Here is a 23567-nt window from a genome sequence, read left to right as displayed (position 1 = left end):
CTCCTTCTCTTTTATAGTAGTGGCTACTAATACAGGCAACTAGACTGAGTCCACCTACTTGCAACCTACTGCTTTCAAAGGCATCCTGTGCACATGGGGTTAATCTGGCTCAGTATCTTTAAGGTAACAAGCTAGAATACTTAACAATGGACCAAAACCCGACAATCCTTACTCAAGCAAAACTTCCTTTGGGATAAATGGAAGTTTTGACTGAGTGAGGACATCAGGATTTAGCTCCTAGTACACCACAAAACTCCCCCTCTGTTTGAATGGCTAGTAGAAGCAGTGATTAATATTATCTCCTCCCGCAGGCCCCAAATCTATCTCCAAACAAGCTGGTCACCAGCACTATCTCTAAAGGTTGTGAGAAGTGCTTTGCTAATTATTAAATCCTGCTACTTAGAAGTATTATATAGCTGGTACAGTACAGTCTGCACATTATAGTAATACTGTAAATAATGTAGTTCTATAGCTACTCATTAAAAAATTTGAAAAAAAAAAGGATGCATGATTAATGGATTCTATATTGTAGGTGGTAAAAGCATGCTTCATTTAATAAAAATGAGATGCAAATTAATTATCCAAAACCAGTGACAAATAGAAACAGGCTGGCATTTCTATATTCAGCTTAATTGGGGAAATATGCGAAATTCATATAGAAGGAAAACAGGATTGCATTTAAAATACATCTTTCAAATATACTCAAGTTACAGTAGTGGGGGAAGGTTTCATTTTGCTTGCAGCTTCCACTTCATTCAACTGAAGATATCATCAAATCAGATCTTATGGGAAGAGGGGATATATATAGTAAGTGCTATAATTAATACTGAGATTGTCTACATACGGGGCTTAGTCCACACTAACTTGGGTTAGTCTGTGTGAAGATGCCTGCATACGCACTGCAATTCATTAGAGAACACTAACTCCACATTCATCATGAACTCTGGAGTCCACTTTCAATATGTACTAAGTTTGATGTGAATTGAGTTAGTGCAGTCTATTGTTTGGGTGCAGCCATTGATGCTGTGCACTACTTTGGCAGTCCTCCAATTGCTATCCCACACTGCTTTGTGGGCATCTGTGCCATTACGCCCCACGTTCTTCATAGAAATACTGTTATGATATGAATATGGCATAACTAAGATATGTTTTATGCAAGATGTGTCATGTGAGGTATCATTGGAAAGGTTACCATTTGCTGAATGTGATTATCCAATTTGTATGCATGTATCTTTTCTGTATCTGAAGTTAGGAATATTGACTATATAACAATTACAACGGTGTGTGTACTTGGGGAACGCCCACCAGACAGCATGCAATCAGCCTGTGTAGGGGAAAAACCATAGCTTTCATTTTGTTTTGGCACTTTGCCATTTTGTTTGTAAGGAGTTGTTGTTTGTCCACCGTGTTGGTGACCTTCTTCTTGAGACAACTGGCGTCTTTTTCTCTCTAAGGTGGGAAAGAGCAAGGGTCACATGGCCTGTGTTCTACCTAGTAATAGGAGAGCATAAAAGACTGCTGCACCCGACAGAATCTGTATATGTGGCAGCACAGTATATGTCCTAGCCAAGACTTCGAGGGATCTACAGAAGACGATCCAAACTCCATAGTTCCAGCTATCAGTTCCTGATTGATTCCTATCTTACCGGTATCCTGAACTCCTGTGTCCTCACCTTGCTGTCCTGACGTATTCCATCCGTGATGTCCTCGGTCGTGAGTCCATTCCTCTCAACCTGGTGTAGTATGCTGTGTACTTCTGTACCTTACCAGTAGTAAATTCCCCTTTGTCCTCATGGGTTTGGGACCTTGATTTTATGTCAGTTTGTTGTGCCAACCTGTACCTGTATGCCCTTTGTGTATTGTTTTGCTGGGGATCCTATAAGTTACTGTTTCCTGTTTGAGTCACTGTTTAATAAACCAGTTTGCTTTATAGTTAATCCTGTCCTTAGTTTTTTCTCCATTGATAGATGCGGTTTGGGGGAATGAGTCTGCTGGGTGGGGACTCTGAGGTGTGGAACCTAGAGCACACCCAGTTAACCAAAGGTAAGATCTGAGTTCCTGGTTAACACCTGGATGGGCCATTAGGAAGGACAATAGGTCTTTAAAGGTACTAATCTCCCTCCTTCCTGAGAAGTTTCCTGGGATGCTGCTTTGACATTGCAGGGTCAGGTAATCATGTCACCTGGTATTAGACCCCACCTTGGGCTTTTAGTGTTTTTCTATAAAGGGTCAAGTTAGGAAACAAAGCATTTCCACCATATGCAAATCCTATTTAAGGCTGGGGAGTGAATTAATCTAGGCTCTTCTCCACTGCCTCCCCACCCAAGAAGGAAGACTGCTGAAAATTCCTGAAGAAACAAAGGAACTAAGCTGGGGGAGGCGAGACAGATCAGCCTGTAAAAGGAATCTCTGGAGATTTAAGCTGCAAGCAGTGCAGTTTACCTTCAAGAACTCTGCAACATGCCTGAAACAACATTTAGGGTGAGAAGTTATTATTGTAGCCAGATTCCTTACTGTATTAAGCTTAGTTTGCCTGTTTTATTTGCTCAGTAATCTGCTTTGTTCTGTATGCTTTCCCTTATAAACACTTAAAATGTACCTTTTGTAGTTAATAAACTTGGTTTTTTGTTTATTCCGAAACCCAGTTTGTGCAATTCATAACCGCGGGGGGCAAAAAGCTGTGCATATCTTCATCCACATTGAGAAAGGGAGAAAATTTCAGGAGCTTACATTGTATAGATCTCTATACAGCGCAAGACAATATAATTTTGGGTTTACACTCTAGAGGGTGTGTGGACCACAGTGCTGGGTAATTCCCCGAGCTGAATCCCCCCACAGAGCTGATTGCAGACTCTGTGAGATTCCACAGTTGGGTGTGTCCCTACCTGTATGTGTGCTGGAAGGGGGCTTGAGAGCCTGCCACAGCAGCACTGCAAGGGAAACCCAGGCTAGTGGGACAGGCAGGCTCAGTGGGACCCCAGCACATCAGGTGGCACCCTGGAAGGTGGAGGTCTAACCCATCACAGCATCCATGACCAATCTGTCTATTTACCTGTCTACCTTCTACTGCTCTGGGATCAAGTTGACCAGATGGTCCCTCCCCCATTTAAAGACAGGCACTGAGTAAGGATCAGCCCATTTGCTCCTGGATTCAAATATATCAGCATTGTTGCAATATTACTCCAGCAGCCTTTACAACATGCCTTGAGCAGCCACTTCAGGCCAGAGGTGCTAGCTCTCCTCACCATCTGGAGAGAAGCATGGTGCAACAGGCTCACAGAATAAAGATGTATTTGTGAACACTGCAAGTCAGATATCTGAAAGGGATCACAAGCAGGATCCTAACGGTGCTGGATAAAGAACAAACTGCTTGGGAGAATTTACGATAAAACCAGGGATGTCAACTGTGGATGTATAACATGTCAATTTTTTGAGGAGAGGGGGCAGATCTGCACCCCCACCCCCTCTGCATGACCTCGCCTAAGGATAAGTGGCAAGAGTCTTTAGAGAAGGAACACAAGCAGAGCAATGAGGAGCTCTTCTGGGAAAGCCAGGAGCTCTTCAGGACTCAGTACCCTGAAGGCATCCAGCATCCTGAAGCCAATTCCCAGCAAGCAACTCAATCTAGGACTCCGGAGGCATATCCTATCAAGGAAACGTTGGCACATAAGCATCTCTATAATTTATTTATACTTTATTGCTGTGCTAGCTTCTGTTCTGGAAGCCCCACAGCTACAGCAATTTTTGGCAGATGTGAGCTAGGAGCATTTCAGAGTCTCCAGCCCCCACCTCTTTGGGCCCACACTATGCTTTTCATTCATTCAGCCCCTTTACACACACAGACACACGTTTCAAAATGGCAGCTGGACTGGCTGGGCAATTGGCTTTTGTCTCAGGCTAAAGTCCCGACCACTAACTGTTTACAAGCCCATACCATGGAGGGCACATGCCCATCTACCCATTTTCCTTTTCCCGTCCCTGCATCTGTCTTGTCAAAGGAATGCGCTCCCTCAGAAAAATATCCCCATGGCTGCTCAAAATGGTGGCCAGCAGCATTGGACAGCCACAATCTCTACCTCACTTCCCCTCCCACAGCATACTTGAATACTGAAAACATTCAGTTGTGTGAAATTCAGCAGTTTGTTGAGACAGTGGTTACAGGAAAAGAAGTTTAGTTAGTGTTCTCAGTTTACAGGAGGTAGACGTGGGCACTGCACATCCATAAAGGTAGTAAGACTACACTCCTGCTGAGGTATATATGTCCTGTTACACACATTTGTACAGGAAAATAAGTTTGCTTTAGGGATAGCATATCTATACAGCTCTTAATGGCTTTTCACAGGCTTATGTACCGAAAGACTGGGAGCAGTTAAGGCTTCAAAACAATCTTTGCAGAACCCAAACTATTTTTCTCTGCACTCTCAGCAGTCTACAGGGGAGATAAAGCAGAATCGAAGACTGAGAAATTGCTCAGTTGTATTCTGGAGGGATAGTTTCTGCAGTGTAGCTTGCAACTCACTTCCCCTTCTGTGGCATTTTTGGGGGGACCATCTTGGTGAATAACTTCACAGTGGATCTCACTGGTCTGCCCTTTGCCTTTTTGAATAAAGCCATTCTCTGCCTCCTAGTCACCCACCTCAGTGTAACATCATCAAGAGTCAGGGCAGCCTACCAGGGATGCAAAGGGAATGACTATCCAGCTCACCCCCAGATGACCTCCCCGAACTCCTCTTGCCCCAGATAAGCGCCTCCAAGACACAGCTTAAACAACAAAGCTAAAGTGGGAATAGAATCCCTAGGATTTCCCCCAATAGCCTCCAACGCACAACTGCAAACCCTAACAGCAAATCCTGCACACCCAAAAATCTCAGGCATATACCACTAGCCCACATGCAGACACCACTTACCATTTCTGAGATCTCCCCAAGACTGGGAACAATCTCAGGAAGGGGAAATCAGAAACATGTTAAAAAATCTATTATAGCCTCTTTGGAATATGAATAACTGCTGGGTTGTTTTTTTCCATACTCCCCCAGCTATGGCACCTGCAGTAGCCAGACCCTCAAGGACAGGGCCTTTACCGAAGACTGAGTGGCTGGCTCACCTGAGGGGGAAGAAACTGAGAACATGGGATGAGATGTCTGAAGACCTCTGTCATAAATATAAAGGGAAGGGTAAACACCCTTAAAATCCCTCCTGGGCAGAGGAAAAACCTTTTCACCTGTAAAGGGTTAAGAAGCTAGGATAACCTTGCTGGCACCTGACCAAAATGACAAATGAGGAGACAAGATATTTTCAAAGCTGAATGGGGGGAGAAACAAAGGCTCTCTCTGTCTGTGTGAAAGGGGATGTAGGGTTTGGGGAGCATTTTGGGGGGAAAGATGTTTCCAAGTGGGCTTTTTTCCAGTTATATATCTGTTAGATGCTTGGTGGTGGCAGCAATAAAGTCCAAGGGCAAAAGGTAAAATAGTTTGTACCTTGGGGAATTTTCAACCTAAGCTGGTAAAAATAAGCTTAGGGGGTTTTCATGCAGGTCCCCACATCTGTACCCTAGAGTTCAGAGTGGGGAAGGAACCTTGACAACCTCATTGCAGATTCCTTCCAAAAACAAAAACAAGAGAGAACCAGAGATTGTTTTTTAGGTCAGACAGGGAAAAAGAAAGGAAATTATCCAGAGAAAGCTCAGATAGAACCCAAACAGCCTCTGCATATTCACAGTTGCCAGCACAGCAGTGCAAAGCATTGCAGGATCCACACTAGCGGACAGCAATTCAAAAACAGCACTAGCCCACCCAGAAAGAGAGGAAGCATGTGATGTGAGAGTGGAATCATGGGATTTTTGATCCCAAGTTCCAGCATTCATCTGGCTTCTGCTATGCATCCCGCAAGCCGCAGCAAGAGAAATCCCAGAATGCACACAAATCAGCAGCAAAGCAAAGGACTGTAGAATACCCTCCCGGAATGCCATGCACTTAGTGTGCACCAAGCTCCTGCTGCGTGTACACCATGATGTGAATGGAAAGAGGCACAACTGTCCCATGTGCACACTGTTAATGAGTTTTGTACACTAACTAGTGCGTGTCAACTCACTGTGAACTAAACCACCAGGTAGCCAAGACCCTAGCTGAAAGGGGAAGAGAAACTTATGGATATTACTGTTTTTAAAATAATTTTTTCCGAGAATATCAGTAACTAATGAATAGGAAGCAAGACTGTTTCTCATTCCTTTTCCCCCCTAGCAGGTTACGCCAATTACATAAAGATTATATATTTGATCTTTCTGACTAGTAAGCAAAAGTGACAGTTTCTGGTTAACACCACCATGATTTCTGAGGAATAGTGCTTGTTCTGCACTCTCCATTGACACAAGCAGCAGAAAAAGACTGAAACTAGCAACAAAGAAGTTGAAAGAACTTCTGCAAATGGGGATTACACACATCTTCCCACTACCTTGGGAGAGAAAACATAACAGCTGTTCTTCTGAACTATGCAATGTGAGGTTTCCAGGTGGATGAAAAAATCAATTAGATGCCTTTTTCATTCTGTAAATATAACGAACGAAAGCAACTCAGAGAACACAGTGTAGGACAAAAACAACCAACCTTCCAAAATAACTCTCCTAAAATGAGCTATTATGTAAGGTCACAGTCCTAACTTCTATGGCTTATTCGACTGCTATTGCTCAGAATTCTAGGTCCTTTGATTTAGTGAAGTATTGAATTCAGTTACTTCAGAACTGTCAAGTAACAGAAAAATAACTGTGCAAGTATCCAAAGTGTTTGATTTATTCAGCTGGATATTTTTGAACCCAAAGCCATTGCGGCCTTATATCCAGAGAGCACACAGTCTCCAAAGAGCCATTACTTTCTGGTTTCTATCCAACTTCACTTTTCGTTTGTAACTGCCTATGGCATTATGAAATATTTTTAAAACATTTATTTTGCCATGCAGCTCTTTTAGTTCTACCTTTTGCTACTGAAAACTCATTTAAAAAAATTACTCATTAAATATCAATTCATTTCTCAAAGCCACTGGAAATTCCTCTTCCATGCTAACTCAAACTTTGTTCCACAGTTTCATTTTACCCCAAGCTGAGTATTAAATCAGTTCAGAATTATAAATACTCTTTCTTCCTTCATTTATTTTGAAAGTTCCTTTAAAAACATAAGAACAGCCATATTGGGTGAGACCAAAGGTCCATCTAGCCCAGTATCCTGTCTTCTGACAGTTGACAATGCCAGGTGTCCCAGAGGGAATGAACAGAACAGTTAAGCACCAAGTGCAGAGGTGAAAGTAAGCCGGTACACCCCGGTACTGGAGCAGCCTGGCTTCCCCAGGGGGCAATTTAAAGGGCCTGGGGCTCCCAGCAGTGACTAGAGCCCCAGGCCCTTTAAATTGCCTCCAGAGCCCCGCTGCTGGAGCCCTGGGGTAGCAGCTGCGGGGCTCCAGGGCTTCCCTTCTTCTACTGCCCTGGCCCTTTAAATAGCCGCCGGAGCCCCACCGCCACTGCTCCAGGGCTCCGTGGGCTATTTAAAGGACCGGGGCGGTAGAAGCAGGGGAGCCGCAGGCCCTTTAAATAGCCCCCAGAGCCCTGGGGTAGCGGGAGCTCTGGGGGCTATTTAAAGGGCCAGGGCTCCAGTTGCCTCTGCTGTCCCAGTCCTTTAAATAGCTGCTGGAGCCCCGCCGCTTCCCCAGGGCTCCAGCAGCTAATTAAAGGACCAGGGCAGTAGAATCAGGGGAGCCCCGGGCCCTTTAAATAGCCCCCAAGCCCCGGGCTGCTGCTGCTACCCTGGTGGGGGAGGGAAGAGAGGAGGAGGAGAAGGAGGGGGGGCACTTACCTTACAGGGTGGGCTGGGGCTGGCTCTGACCCCCTCAGCCCCACCCCTTTGCCCTAGGCCCCGCCCCTTCTGGAAGCCAGAGCTGGCCCCAGCGTACTGGTAAGTCGCAGGACTTACTTTCACCCCTGACCTAGTGATCTATTCCATCTCCCATTCCCAGCTTCTGGCAAAGAGAGGCTAGGGACACCATCCCTATCCATCCTGGCTAATAGCCATTGATGGACCTATCCTCCATGAACTTATCTAGTTCTTTTTTGAACCCTGTTATAGCCTTGGCCTCTCTAAAATGTAGAACGTGAACTCACATTTCAAACTTTGAATTATATATTCCATTTACCAGAGACAGGAACTTACATCAGCATTGTCCTGCAACACTTATAAAAAGCATCAAGTTTGCATTTTAAGTCCCTGTTCTCCAGGAACATTATTAGCTCCTTCATAGCCTGGCCAAATATTGGGGTTGGTACCGCCAGCACACATTTTCTGTTTCATCTCTATTAGAAAATCACTTCTGTTTTAAAGCAACCAACTTTTGTGGGGCCTTTCTGTGGTAATTTTACACTGCTCTTTCATTCCCTCCACGGCAAATATCAGTACAGGTAATCTGGGTAAGATACAGCATTATTTATTTATCATACAATATCTGCTGTAATTGAGACATTTATTCAGTTCATTCATTTTCTGCCGGTCTTTTCCAGAAAGTATCCTTCACCCTCATCTTTTCTATTCCCCACATCACAGATTAGAGTCCTTGGATGGAGGTCATGTGCCTTTATTTAATCTGATAACACACACTTCTTCATTTCCATAAGGGGAACCCCATTGCAGGTCCCAGGAGTCCATTATGCAATTCAAGGGAACAATGTAAATCTACACAATGAAATCCACTGTGTTCTGTGTTGTTTTTCAAGTTTAGAAACAAAGCTGATTTTGTACCATGCCATAGTTCAGTTTATAGCCATGTGGCTATTGAAGAGATGGTTTCTATTCAACAGTGAAGAATCAATAAGAGTACTAGAGATCATGCTCAACTGAAGAATTTGGTTTACTGTCACATTTTGACTTTTCTCCTAGCGTTAAAGTTTCCCATATCCCTGGTTATAATGATTGTTAACGCGTTTCAAAGAGTGTAAGAGCAGGAGTGATTTAAAACTGGCAAAATCTATCTGTTGGAACTCAAATAATTCACTAAAGCACTTGCTGCTTAGAATTTAGAGACATTTTGATTTAGCTCAACATGTTTTCATGGTGTTAATATGGATACACTCATAATTCAGTAAAGTGATTTTCCTTTGCTGCTGGTTGAAATATTATGAGGCATACAATATGCTGAAATTACCAACTGACATCAAGAGGAACTCTATGTGCAGAAATATATCAGTGGTGTCAATCATGAATAACTGTTTAAATCTACAGTATTCCATTAGTGCAAAATCAGGCTAAGTTAGAAGACAATATTGTCCCTGAGACTGTTATGATTGTGGAGTGGGAATGCCATTGAACACAAAAGCTGAGAGCCCCTATGTAGAAGAATTTTGTTGTCATATATGACAGGTTTCAGAGTAACAGCCGTGTTAGTCTGTATTCGCAAAAAGAAAAGGAGTACTTGTGGCACCTTAGAGACTAACCAATTTATTTGAGCATAAGCTTTCGTGAGCTACAGTATCTTCATATCCGATGAAGTGAGCTGTAGCTCACGAAAGCTCATGCTCAAATAAATTGGTTAGTCTCTAAGGTGCCACAAGTACTCCTTTTCTTGTTGTCATATATATTTTCTATCCCAAGGTATGTCTACACTGCAATCAGGGGTGGGATTACAGCACATGTAGACATACCTGACCTAGCTCGGAAGTAACTATCTTCAACAACAATAGCAGTACAGTAGCACAGGCAGCATCAGAGGTTGTATAACCCTGATTTTTATCCTGGGCACATACTCGAGCAGCTAGCCCATGCTGCCACCTATGCTGCTGCAGCTTCACTACTATGATTCTTCTTCCAGCTAACTAGATCAAAGCTAGCTTGGGTGTATCTACACATGCTGAAGTCACACTGCCTAGTGCAGTGTAGACATAACTCCAGACAACTCATTTCCAACCACGTTAAGTGGGCCCTTTCTGCTTTTCAAGCAAGCATACCAGAAATGATTACACCCAACTTTCACTGTCCAACACAACTCACCTGCTGTAACTCAAAATGGTGGGGGATTTCAGGGGAATTCTCCTTCAGACGCAATGCTGGCACGTGTTCTTTGGTAGTTATCCAAAGACTGAGATTGTGCTCTCTACAGCCCATTATTGTTTAAGAAGGTTGAACATAACATACAGGGCAATGAAATGATGGGCTTCAGAGGATGGGGATGACATGTTCGTAACAATGTGCTATTACTATAATTTTGGCAACAGCATTTGGATGGCCAGGCAAGGGATAAAATGGGTGTCAAGAACAGCAAGGAAGAGGAGTTTAGCCATAGAGACAGACAATTTTAGAGGTGTTATGATAGAAGTAGTGATGCAAGATCTAGTCAGAGTTTAGAAGTGGGAGGAGGAGAAGAAGAGCTAAAGCGTCACCAGTGGCTCGTAGGTTGTGGTCAGAAAAATCCTATTAATGTCATAGAAACGGATGACTCAGACAGATTAAATCAAACAAATTAAACATTAGCCAATAAGATTTCACCTCATAGATAAATACAAGACCAGTTCTGAACTCAGCCACAGAGAACACTATTCACTAAAGCAAAAACAGGGTGTGTTTCTGTCAAGGCTGATTCTCCACTCTGGTACTTTGAGTGCAGAAGGTGGCGGCCCGCAAGGATTCTAAAAGTTAGTACTGGCCACTTAAACTCCCAAGATCACAGCTTCTCTCTGACCTTGGATGGGTAGATGCTGCCACCACCCAAGTGCAAAAAACCCGTTTGGACCCAGGAAGGTGCACTTGGGAATTCCTCCCTGTGGGGTACCCTCAAGCTGTTTCACTCCCCCCCTCCGGGGAAGAGCTGAGAAAGGAAACAAAGGAAATCAGCTGTTGCCACCAGCTAATTAAACAACATGCACAAACCTCTTAGGACACAAAAACCCAATCCTGTTCTTAAAAAAGGTAAATTTTATTAAAAAACAAAAAGAAAGAAAATACATCTGGAACGTAGGTTTAAAAAAGAGCAAATATAATAATTAAGCATCAAGAATGGTTTTCTTGAGGTCCAGCTTAAAGGTTACAAGCAAAACAAAAGCACCTGGGGTTAGCACAGAGGAGTCCACAAGCCATAAAGAAATAAAAGATAAACCTAATCACATCTTCCTAGACATTCCCTGATCTACTTACATATCTGGGGTTTCAGATAAGTAGTTTCAAAGTATGATTTGATGATTTTTCATACCTGATTTAAAGCTTCTTACAGCATTGGTGCTCTGTGTCTCCTCTCTCTGGAGAGCAGACAGACAAAGGGAAAGTTTTTTCCCCAATTTTAAAAAGTTCTAGCCTTCCCATTGGCTCTTTTGGTCAGATGTCCACTCCCTTCCTTTTACCTATCAGCTTTTTTAACCCTTTATAGGTAAAGCAAGTAGAAAACAGCTACTAACAGGGATTTTGTCGCTAACTGGCTGGCTGGCTGTCCACAAAAGGGAGCTACCTTCTCCCCTCCCCCTCCCCTTCATTTATCACAGTTTCAGATGACAATTTTTTGGGCGGTGAATTTTTAGTTTTTTGTTAGCAATAAGAAAAGCCTGAAAGTTTGACTAGTGTATTATGGACTAGAATAAACGTATCTTCTTGGTCTTTTGAAAATCGTACTTCCCTTCATCAAGCTGATTTCTGTTATTAGTTCTGGTAGCTATACTGGTTATTTTCAGACAATAGAAAGTAGCTGCTCCCCTTTCTTAAGAGGATTGGTTTCCTGAAATGCTGAATACCTCCTTGAATGAGAAAATTGCTTTTAGTATATCCCTTTGCTCAAATGTAGAACTATATAGGGTATTTGACCATTCAATTTTAAACTATGCTTATTTCCACATGGATTGTTGCCCAAGTGCTATAGTGGTTTCATAAATGTGATATGTAGGAAAATGGTCTATAGAATTTAATAATAGAAATAATAAGCTTTCCACATAATGTTTAAACTAACCTAGACAAGCCTAATAGCAGACATATAGACTGGGATTTTTAAAGATCCTCAGCTCCCTTGAAAAGCCCAGAGATAACTCTCCAATCAATCCTCTGGGAAAGCTTATAGCCTAGGAGACAGATATCATTCTTCATTAAGTACAAGTTTGTAGAGTCTTCTTTATAGAACCCTCTTGGTTTCATCCCTATTGCACTGTACTGGACTATTCTTCCAGGGTTAGTATTACCTTTCATATATTTTTTGACATTTTCAATACTTTTGGCACCGTTTTTTGTTTTTATTTTGGAGGGGGGGAGATATTTGAATTTTGCTCATTTGTATTGATATTTTTGAACAAATGGGCCAGTATAATAATTCTTAATTTGGAACTGTAAAAAATGCTCAAAAAAATAAAAATAACCCCAAACCAAACAAAACCCTAAACACACACAAATCCAGTATCACTGTTCTGAATTGGTTTTTAGAATGGCAGATGAAATAGAAAACACACAACCTAAACAACCTATCCTAGGAAATCCATTTGACTGAATAATTAAATATTTGTTATAATTACTATACTATGTAATCCATTTTAATTAGATTATAATCTAGAAAAAATATGATTTGCTGGCTAATGGAAGATTTGGAATAACTGACCAATCTCTTAAATTGTGTAGATGTCTTAATTAAATTCCAAAGTAAATCAGTTGCACCTCCTGCAGAGGAGGGACAGTGGAAGTATTAATTCTCTAAGGCATATTTTCATGCATCATTAAAAGTAAACCTAAAAGTTCTCTGCCACAAATAATGTTTATTACATGCATATGCCTCTTTGCAGACCTGGTGGTTTACCAATAATTTATTTCTCTGCCATGTGAGTCAAAATGCCTCCTGGATCTCTTGCTCCTCAACGCTCCAGGTGGCAAAGCATCACTCGGAAGGTGTGGGGGACATTACTCTCAGTTCAGGGGACTGGAGGCGAATGCTCCAGACCAATATTATAGTAGCCTCTACTGCATAAATTGAATGTAGTGCTCTAAATGAAAAAGCTGGAGAAAAAATCTATTAATAAATATTTGTAGAAGGAGGAACTTCCTAAATCACTAAGAAACTTCCTAAATCAGTTTGAGTGTGTTTTTTCTGGTGTTTTCAAGGGGGAAAGTAAGGGGCTGGTATTATATGTTTGAGGGAAAGCAGGGGTGTGAGGAAGAACAGGTTGTAAATCAAAGGCTGAGGAGGCAGGTGTGTGTGTGTTTGAGAAGGCATTTCTAGGGAAAGGATCTCAGAGTGGGAAGGATTTGCATGTCTGAAGGTGAGGAGGCTACACAGACTTTTCTATAAAGGCAAAAATAGTTTCACCATCTTACATCAGCAACTAGAGAAGCACCTTAAACATTTCATCTAGACATTCTCAACTAGTTGAACCAAAAATATCATTAGAACATGCTGAAAATAATTGTATATTTATATATGTACATATTATTCCTATCTCAGTTGGGTATATAATCAGGAATCATATTAAAACAATTTAATTTACTGTCCATCAGGATTGTATAGAATCATTTATAATTTAAAATGTTTGTAGTGTGGTGGTGGATGTACTCTAACTTTTAAAAAGACATTATGTTAATTCTTTCTTGAACCGCTGGGTTGGCGAGAAAAAAAAATCTGTGATAGCTGCCATTTTGGTGAGATACAGATATAGTGTGTGAGCTCCCCCTGCTGGTCTGCACCAAGCCAGCACTTGACTGTCAAATTGTATTTCTAGAAAAGTTCCATCCATTGAAATGCTAATTAACAGACAAAAGGAAACAAAAGGCAATGAAACATAGAAAGGTGGGGGGGCTGGAAATTAAGGATTAATTTTAAAAAGAGGAGGCTAACATCATACAGGGTATGCTACCAGTTCTTGCCATGGCGGCAAGCATTAGCTAAGAACTGACAACCTCATAGTAGAGATCCGACCAGGTCACCTGTATGTTAGTTTTGCTCAAAATAGGAATCAGTCTTATAAGAGTGTATTTAGACTATGAAATGCTTGTAAATTGCTGCATGCATTAATCTCACCTGTATGATCTGTATTCCAGGCTATACGAAAATATGTAAGTTTTGCATTATAACTTTGAAAATGTTTGCTCTGAACTTGTGAATTCAGGCACAGGAATCATTCCACCCATGCACCCACTCTCCCATCCAGAAGGACTATCAAAATCAGATGGATCCTCAAGGATCATAACAATAAAAAGGATTGGCACTGCCAGACGTGAGAAATGCTACAAGCAAGGAAACGCACCCTGTGGGCTTGGAAGTTGAATGAAGGAAATAAAACAAAGCCACAAGAAAATTTTCTGGCATTTTGGCTTTTTGAACTCTGAAGGGCCAGAGATTCTAACCTGAAGCCAGAGATCCTCCTGGGTCCGCCCTGAAAGACACTTTGAAATGACAGATCACTGCAACTCTGTCACTCTTAGGATTTAGATGGAAACTCATTTGTGTGTATATTAGCTTGCTTTTTCCTAGTTGTTAAACCTTTAGATAGTTTATTACAGGACTGGCTACAGGCATTATTTTTGGTATAAGATCTAGTGTACCAGCTTATCTGGGGTAAGTGACTTGGTCATTTGGGACTAGAAGAAACCTGAATGTGGTGTGATTTTTGGTGTAAGTGACCATTTATCACTAAGTCCAGTTTGTCTGGGTGGGGAGATAGACTGGAGAGCCTAAGGGGACTGTCTGACTCCACCATGAGACTGTTATAGTGATCGAGGAGTTCACATTTGTTACTGGCTTGGTGAAATCTAATTATAGAACAAACCACCAGTCTGGGGTGTCTTCCCTGTTTTTGATGGCCTGCCCTGGGATAGGCACTCACAGTCATGAGCCACTCTAGACAATATGACAGGTGTGAAAAAGTAGTCAACATCCCTTTAAATATATTCAACTGGGTTAAATTTGTTTTGGTTGATCAAATGTTCTTCATTTATTTTACATTGCCGGGTAACGTTCCTGAACAACATATGCATTATGTAACAGTGCGTATGGAAATACACAGCATTATTAAAATTAAACTCCTAAGGTGGTGTTCTGTATGTGTATACGACTCAGTTACAAACAATTTATTACAGGCTTGTCAAGCACAGTGCAATTTTATGCTGTACATATGACAGCTTGTACTGTCTTGAATTTATAATAATGGCAGCTCAGCCTCTCTCGGTAAACTGTATGAGCTAAAGGGAACTCACCACTGCCCCAGGCTCACTGAACCAGTGGGGAAAACCTGCCAAGCCTGCTGCACTGGCAAAGCTTGAATGATCTGTGGGTAGTCAGAAGAATCAGCTGAGAAAGCATTTTATTAATAGGATGATATTGCCAATTACTGTATGACCTTATTTTTTTAAAGAAAGATATACAGCCTACTAAGTCAACCGCAGTGCAGGCAAGAGAGAATTCAGCAATATATTAAAAGAACAACATCCCCAATTTTCTGAACTCCTTGATATTCGAGAATATTTTCTCATTAGATTGATGACTGGGAGTTATTACCCTGCTCTTTTATTTTGTCTCCTCAGAACCCATCTTATTCCAGATGCTATCAGATCTGCTTCATTTTAGGCCTTTGACTTTTGAGTGGTAATTTCAGTCCCATTTTCTCAACTTTCTGCCATAAACGTTCTAGCTCTACAGTGTGCATTCCTCAATGCAGCACCGTCCCATTTAGTACCTTATTAATACATGAGAATACTGAGCAGTGCTCCCTTTAATGCAGCTGTTTCCCCGCTGAAAATAGCATTGAATCAATGAGAGAGAAAATATCCTCCCTAAAGACTGAAAAGACAATGCAGATCTAAAACATCCCAATTGTACGCATTTAGGACCTTGCTTTGATACTTTGATCTCATATATATTATAATGGTATAATGGTAACACTCATTACTGATAAGCCACTTTTCAATTTTAAAACATTCTTCAAAATAATTTCTTAACATGCCTGCAAAGTAGGTGAATTATCCCTATTTCACAGATCTCAAACTGACACACAGAGATTAACATAAGTGAAATGCCCAAGGTTACACAGCACGTCTGTTTCAGAGCTGGGTTCGACCTTCCTAGCTCCCATACCATATTCATTCCCCGTAAACCAAACTGCATCATTCTTATATGAACTTGCTATAGAGATCAAGTCTGCATACCTCTCTAGGCAACCTCTTTCGCAGATGACCTGAGTTAAATGAAGCCAGAGGGAAAGTGGTTAGAACACAAAAGGTGGAAGCCTTGGGCTGAATCTGTTCCTATTTGATTTGCACAAGCTGCAGTTTCCTCAATGGGTTATGGCACCGAGGGATTAGCTGAGAGTAAGAGAGCCCTAGCTACTGCCCTTTTCTCCAGGCATGCCCTCTGCAGGGTCACGTGTGTGTGACATAGGAACAATTAAGAGATTCTATATCATCCAAAGATTCCCACTAAGGAAACCCTCTCAGGACTGGTTAGGCTGGGTTTAGGGACATGTTTCATTTCTAGAGAAGTGCAAAGTAGCTCAAACGCAAGAGAGAAAGTGGCCCTATATCTTTATTTCATCTGACACTGCTAATGTTGTACAATGCCTTTCCCAATCTTTGGTAAAGATTGAGCCATTTATGAGACTCAGTGTGGTTAATAAGATAAAAGTAATAGCAGTAGGATGGGGATGTGACCAGAAGTCATGGTGAGCAATATATCTGTCATTTTAACTATGGGCTGGTGTGCACTATTTATAACTTGCGCTTGCAATCTGGGGTTACTGTTGAATTCCCAGCTTCTGTTAGATGATCACAGCAATGGCCAGGATGGATTTTTTTTCTAATTCATTCTTGGTTAGGAGGTTGCCACAATTTATTTTAAATGTGAACCTTGCTACTGGACTTCATACATTTTTCACATCAAGATTAGACTATCACAGGGCACTCTGAAATGGGCTACACTAACTTCTTGAAAACTGTACTGGGTGCAGTATTTAATATGTTTATCAGTGAACTGGAAAAAAATAGTAAAAGTCTGCAGATGATACAAATACTGGAGGAGTGGTAAATAATGAAGAAGAGAAGTCATTAGTAGGCTGAATTCAATACAGCCAAACTGAAGGCCAAAGGAACAGCTAACATAGGCCATACTTAAAGGATGGGGGACATTATCCTGGGAAGTAGTAACTTTGAAAAGGGTTAGGGGGTCATGGTGGATAACGAGCTGAATATGAACTCCCATTGTGACACTGTAGCCAAAAGCGCTAATGCAGTTCTTCAATATATAAACAGGAAAACCTCCAAAAGGAGCAGAGAGGTTATAGTCTCTGTGTTTGGCTCTTGTATAACCACTATTGCAGTACTGTGTCCAGTTCTGGTGTTCACAATTCACAAAGGATGTTGAAAAGATGGAGAGCATTCAGAGAAGAGCCAAAAGAATGATTAAAAGATTGGAAAACACACCTTATAGGGAGACTCCAGGAGTTAGCTTCTCAAAGAGGTTAGGGGGTGATTTGCTCAGTCTGTTTACACCTACATGGGGAACAGAAATTTGGTAATAGAGGATCTTTAATCTACCAGACAAACGTATAACACAATCCAAAGGTTGGAAGTTGACATTTGACAAATTCAAACTGAAAAAAAGACAGGGTAATTAACCATTGAAAAAATTTGGCAAGGGTTGTGGTGGATTGTCTCACTGGAAATTTTTAAATCAAAATTGGATTTTTTTTTTTCCTTTAGAGATATGATCTAGTGCACGCACAGCTATTGAATTTGAAGCAGAAATAAATTCAGGAAAGTCCTTCATCATGTGTTATGCCGAAGATCACAATAGATGATCACAATGATCCCTTCTGGCCTTAGAATCTATTAGTCTCTTTTCTTAGGCTTTGGGGAAGCAAGGGATGATCTGCATGCTGGGATTTCTGCACTGGAGTGATTTCCTCCCTTCCTTCCTGGTTTTAAGAAGGCTGCTGCATTTATTTCTGCTTCTATCAGTATGACTGGATGTTTGATATATGGCAAAAGATGCCTAGAGCCCTGGAGAGGGGCTTTTTATGTTTTGTATAAATCTAAACAAATATATAACCAAGTAATAAATGCTCTGATAGCTCTTCCACTATGCAAGTTGCACAGAAAGGAACAGTGCAATGTGCATGCACACAGCATAAACCTATCAAACAATATGGTATAAGAAGACACACCACCTGGTACTGGATAGTTTAAATGTTTAAAGTTGCATAACTTGTGGTACAGCTAATTCTGCATTCTAGAAGGCCAGAAAGGCAGCCTTGACATATAGGTGAGCTTTCATGGACAAGCCACAATGTTCTGCAGGGCTCTGAAACCACAGTGCTATGTTCATTTGGAGCACCTGCAGCTTTCAATCCAGGTACTTATCCAGCCCTCATTACCATAATATCTTTCATGGCAGATAGATTATTCCAGTGAAGGCTCTTAAAGTAACTGTAATGTTTCTGATTTCGAGGATAAATCCAGCTTGTTATATTGTTCATTACTTCCATCACAGTTGAGAATAATTTGGTACTAGTCAGACATAGGTTAGATTTTTTTTTTACTTCAACAAATTTGCTTTACCTGTCAATTCTTCTTGAGCCAATTTCATACTATTAACTGGGGGTCTTATATGCCTCGTGATTTTGTCCATTAAGATGTGTAGAATCAGGCAAAGGACTCATCCCCATATTTTTGTTTAAGTTTTAGCAATGTTTTATCCAGAAAGACTTTGAAACAATGAACTGAAACAGACAGAATTGTTTGGTGTACGCTTCAGCTGGATCATTTCGACATGACGCGCTGGGAAGGAATTTAAGGACAATTCGTTCCTAACGACAGCCCAGTTAACTTTCTACATATTAGCAACTACCTATTTTGGGAGAGGAAGGGGAATAGCTACTGCAGAAATGATTCATCTGAACTAGTAGCACCTATTAATGCCCCTTTAGTTGGAGGAATATCCTTGTTTGCCTAAAGGCCAAATTCAGCAGAATGCAATTCCAAAGGATCAAGGGTAATATTTTGAAAAACACCTAATAGATTTAGGAGCTTAAATTCAATGGTGAGGAGACACTTAGGCACTAAGAACCCTAAGATCCATGCCACGTAATTCTCCTAAGTGGCACAGTCTCTCTTGAAAAATGGAACTTTGGCCCCAAGTCACTTAGGCACTTTTGAAAATGTTACCCCCAAATATTCTTTCCCTGTAAACTACATGATGTACCTAGCCATGAAAGTCACCTCAGTTTTTAAAAGGCAAAAGCCTGGATTATTAGTTTAGATCTGTTTTCTCTTAAGCCCCACTTCGGCAAGATACTTGAGCACATGGCTATCTTTAAGCACAAGTAGTCCCAGAGATTTCATGTAAATCAGTGAGACTAATCATCATGCATTTAAAATTAAGCACACGTTTAGATACTTTACCAAATTTGGACCTAATGGCTGCCATCAGCCCACTTGACCAGGTTGGAAGTGGAGGTGCCCCAGGAAAAAAAATGACTGTGGGTAAAAGTTGACTTTTTCATGCCAACCACTGTAAAGTGAAGAATTTAAATGTGTTCTGGAGAGATTTAATGGATTAACATGACTCAGCAGCTTGGGGGGAAAGAGCCAGAGTGTTCCTGATAAATAGGGCAGTAATAGTGTGTGACAATATTCTCACTCTGCAGCTATGATTTTTAAGTTTGTATTTCATAATATTAAAATCTATATCTTTACCCTGGTGACTTCTAATGACTAAATATAGTATGGTACAAATAGAAACCTGGTATAAGGCTTATTCATTAAGGGGGGCTGATCCAAAGCCTACAGACCTCAATGGAAAGACTCACATTGATTTCAATGGGCATTGGCTTAGACACTAATTTCATATCCCTTTTGATCTTGTTAAATGGATATTGGAGTTGTTATATGTAGATTGAAGCTATAGTATGTTGTGCTATGTTTAAATTACCCTGTACTACCCACAGCTGTTAGTTGCTTTGACTGAATGGTAGAAGTATTCACCGACCTTAAGCTACCTGGGATGCATATGGGAATTTGAGATATTTTTATGATCCATGCATTTGCCTCAGTTTACCTGTGCACTGCTATACTTTGAGTGTAGAAGGGAATGAGGACTGGCAGAATGTCACATAGCTTGTCTTAGTTGGTATGAATGTGCCATCAAGGACTGAAGAGAACCAACATATGAATGGAGAATCAGGAAAACACAGTGGGCGCCCCATTGACCAAATATTATCGCTGAAAGACTGGGAAGCCAAAACAGGCTGAACATGAGAAGACCGCATGGTTGACGTGAGGAACAAAGAGGGAGAGAGGTGTCTGGAAACAGACGCAGAGGACCATCGAGGAATCATAAAGTGAAGCCATTGCTTCTATCAATATGAACTCTGATTTAAGCCTGGCATTCTCATAACTGTCTTCTGCTTTATTCCAGATGACTAATAAATGCTACCTTGCTTCAAAAATGCTGCCTTGCTACACTGCAAATACCCTGCTAGTTGCATGGCTCCTTCAGACGGTAAAGTCTCTCTCAGTAGTCTGATTTCACTTGGACTTGCTGTTGAGATCCATGGTGAGAAACAGGAGGTGCTGGAGCCCGAAGGCTCCATCTAGGAGTCAGGGAGGCCACATGGTCTGCCCTGGTGAAAAAGTTGATCCTTGGGGCCTGGCATACTAAAAGAGTTACTCCCAGGAACCTTTTTAAAGGCTGTGACATAGTAAAGACCCTGTAAATCCCTGACATTACCCATCTTCTAGTCTTGTGCCCTGCATATCATCCAGATTGTTCAATATGTTTAAGGATAAATGGCCTGTTGAAGAGTCATATTAAGAAGGGTTGACGCACAGAACTAGCTGGAGAGCTAGCAAAGCTGCAGAAAGAGGCTGATGTGGCAATAAGCAGCTGGTAATAACAGTGCCAGAAGGGCAAATGCAGATCTCCAGCATACTCTCAAGGACAGATAGGCATGTATGTGCTGGTCTAGATACCATCCAATGTCATTGACATTTGGAAACTTTTTTCAGATGTGATGATAAACACCTGGCAGCATTGTTCCAGAAAAAGAGAGCATCAATGGAATGTCATAGAATCACAGAATATCAGGGTTGGAAGGGACCTCAGGAGGTCATCTAGTCAACCCCCTGCTCAAAGCAGGACCGATCCCCGACTAAATCATCCCAGCCAGTGCTTTATCAAGCCTGATCTTAAAAACTTCTAGGGAAGGAGATTCCACCACCTCCCTAGGTAAAGCATTCCAGTGTTTCACCGCCCTCGTCATGAAAAAGTTTTTCTTAATATCCAACCTAAATCTCCCCCACTGCAACTTGAGACCATTACTCCTTGTTCTGTCATCTGCTACCACTGAGAACAGTCTAGAGCCATCCTCTTTGGAACCCCCTTTCAGGTAGTTGAAAGCAGCTATCAAATCCCCCCTCATTCTTCTCTTCTGAAGACTAAACATCCCCAGTTCCCTCAGCCTCTCCTCATAAGTCATGTGTTCCAGACCCCTAATCATTTTTCTTGCCCTCCGCTGGACGTTTTCCAATTTTTCCACATCCTTCTTGTAGTGTGGGGCCCAAAACTGGACACAGTACTCCAGATGAGGCCTCACCAATGTCGAATAGAGGGGAATGATCACGTCCCTCGATCTGCTGGCAATGCCCCTACTTATACATCCCAAAATGCCATTGGCCTTCTTGGCAATAAGGGCACACTGTTGACTCATATCCAACTTCTCGTCCACTGTAACCCCTAGGTCCTTTTCTGCAGAACTGCTGCCGAGCCATTCAGTCCCTAGTCTGTAGCGGTGCATTGGATTCTTCCTTCCTAAATGCAGGACTCTGCACTTGTCCTTGTTGAACCTCAACGATTTCTTTTGGCCCAATCCTCCAATTTGTCTAGGTCCCTCTGTATCCTGTCCCTACCCTCCAGCATATCTACCACTCCTCCCAGTTTAGTGTCATCTGCAAACTTACTGAGGGTGCAATCCACACCATCCTCCAAATCATTTATGAAGATATTGAACAAAACCGACCCCAGGACCGACTCCTGGGGCACTCCACTTGATACCGGCTGCCAGCTAGACATGGAGCCATTGATCACTACCCATTGAGCCCGACAATCTAGCCAGCTTTCTATCCACCTTATAGTCCATTCATCCAGCCCACACTTCTTTAACTTGCTGGCAAGAATACTGTGGGAGACCGTGTCAAAAGCTTTGCTAAAGTCAAGGAACAACACATCCACTGCTTTCCCTTCATCCACAGAGCCAGTTATCTCGTCATAGAAGGCAATTAGATTAGTCAGGCATGACTTGGCCTTGGTGAATCCATGCTGACTGTTCCTGATCACTTTCCTCTCCTCTAAGTGCTTCAGAATTGATTCCTTGAGGACCTGCTCCATGATTTTTCCAGGGACTGAGGTGAGGCTGACTGGCCTGTAGTTCCCAGGATCCTCCTTCTTCCCTTTTTTAAAGATGGGCACTACATTAGCCTTTTTTCAGTCATCTGGGACCTCCCCCGATTGCCATGAGTTTTGAAAGATAATGGCCAATGGCTCTGCAATCACATCCGCCCACTCCTTTAGCACTCTCGGATGCAACACATCCGGCCCCATGGACTTGTGCTCATCCAGCTTTTCTAAATAGTCCCGACCACTTCTTTCTCCACAGAGGGCTGGTCACCTCTTTCCCATGCTGTGCTGCCCAGTGCAGTAGTCTGGGAGCTGACCTCGTTCATGAAGTCAGAGGCAAAAAAAGCATTGAGTACATTAGCTTTTTCCACATCCTCTGTCATGAGGTTGCCTCCCTCATTCAGTAAGGGGCCCACACTTTCCTTGACTTTCTTTTTGTTGTTAACATACCTGAAGAAACCCTTCTTGTTACTCTTAACATCTCTTGCTAGCTGCAACTCCAGGTGTGATTTGGCCTTCCTGATTTCACTCCTGCAAGCCCGAGCAATATTTTTATACTCATCCCTGGTCATTTGTCCAATCTTCCACTTCTTGTAAGCTTCTTTTTTGTATTTAAGAGCAGCAAGGATGTATCATATTCTGAATGCAAAAACACATCAGATACACACAGCCAGTGTTGCCCTGTCTTGAAAAAAGCTGCAGATCTATTGCCATCATCTCCCCCGTTAGCTGTAGGAGCCATCAGTTATGAACAATGTGTTCTCTCCAGCCCAGGCCCCAGCCATATCAAGCAATCATAGCAATGTTGCATTTGGTTCTACATATTGAACCTTGAGATACTGCAACCATTAGAAATGTACGTCTCTCGGAACCATTGAAAAAACTGACCATTAAACAGATAAGAATAAGTCGGGATCCATTTTGCTATTATTTTCCCCCAGAAAACTAGAATCAATATTTTTAAGTGTTCGGTCACTAGTTCTGTCACTGATTATCATCTAATGCATTTCACATGTGCATTTCAAATCTAACAATTGGACTCAATAAGAAGGAAATACAGTTGCAATTGTCCTTAGGTGATTAGTCAGTATAAAGAAATTACTTTAGGTTTCTGCAATTTTAATAAATGGTTTGGTGGGAATAATTAAGGTATTATTCTTAGCATTGACACAGTCTTTTGAACCTCAGCTGCTGAAGCA

General features: G+C 41.7%; 1 protein-coding gene across 1 annotated transcript in view; it reads right to left on the bottom strand.

Annotated features, from left to right (window-relative positions):
• DNTT (DNA nucleotidylexotransferase) overlaps window positions 1–23567 on the bottom strand; it is a 478907-nt gene that overhangs the window by 291911 nt on the left and 163429 nt on the right. The gene's annotated exons all lie outside the window — the stretch shown is intronic.

Source organism: Lepidochelys olivacea, assembly GCF_965140295.1.
Source record: "Lepidochelys olivacea isolate rLepOli2 genome assembly, chromosome: 7".
In the NCBI taxonomy this organism is placed as follows: Eukaryota; Metazoa; Chordata; order Testudines; family Cheloniidae; genus Lepidochelys; species Lepidochelys olivacea.
The sequence above is the reverse complement of the archived record's forward strand: the minus strand, read 5'-3'. Positions and strand labels throughout refer to the sequence as shown.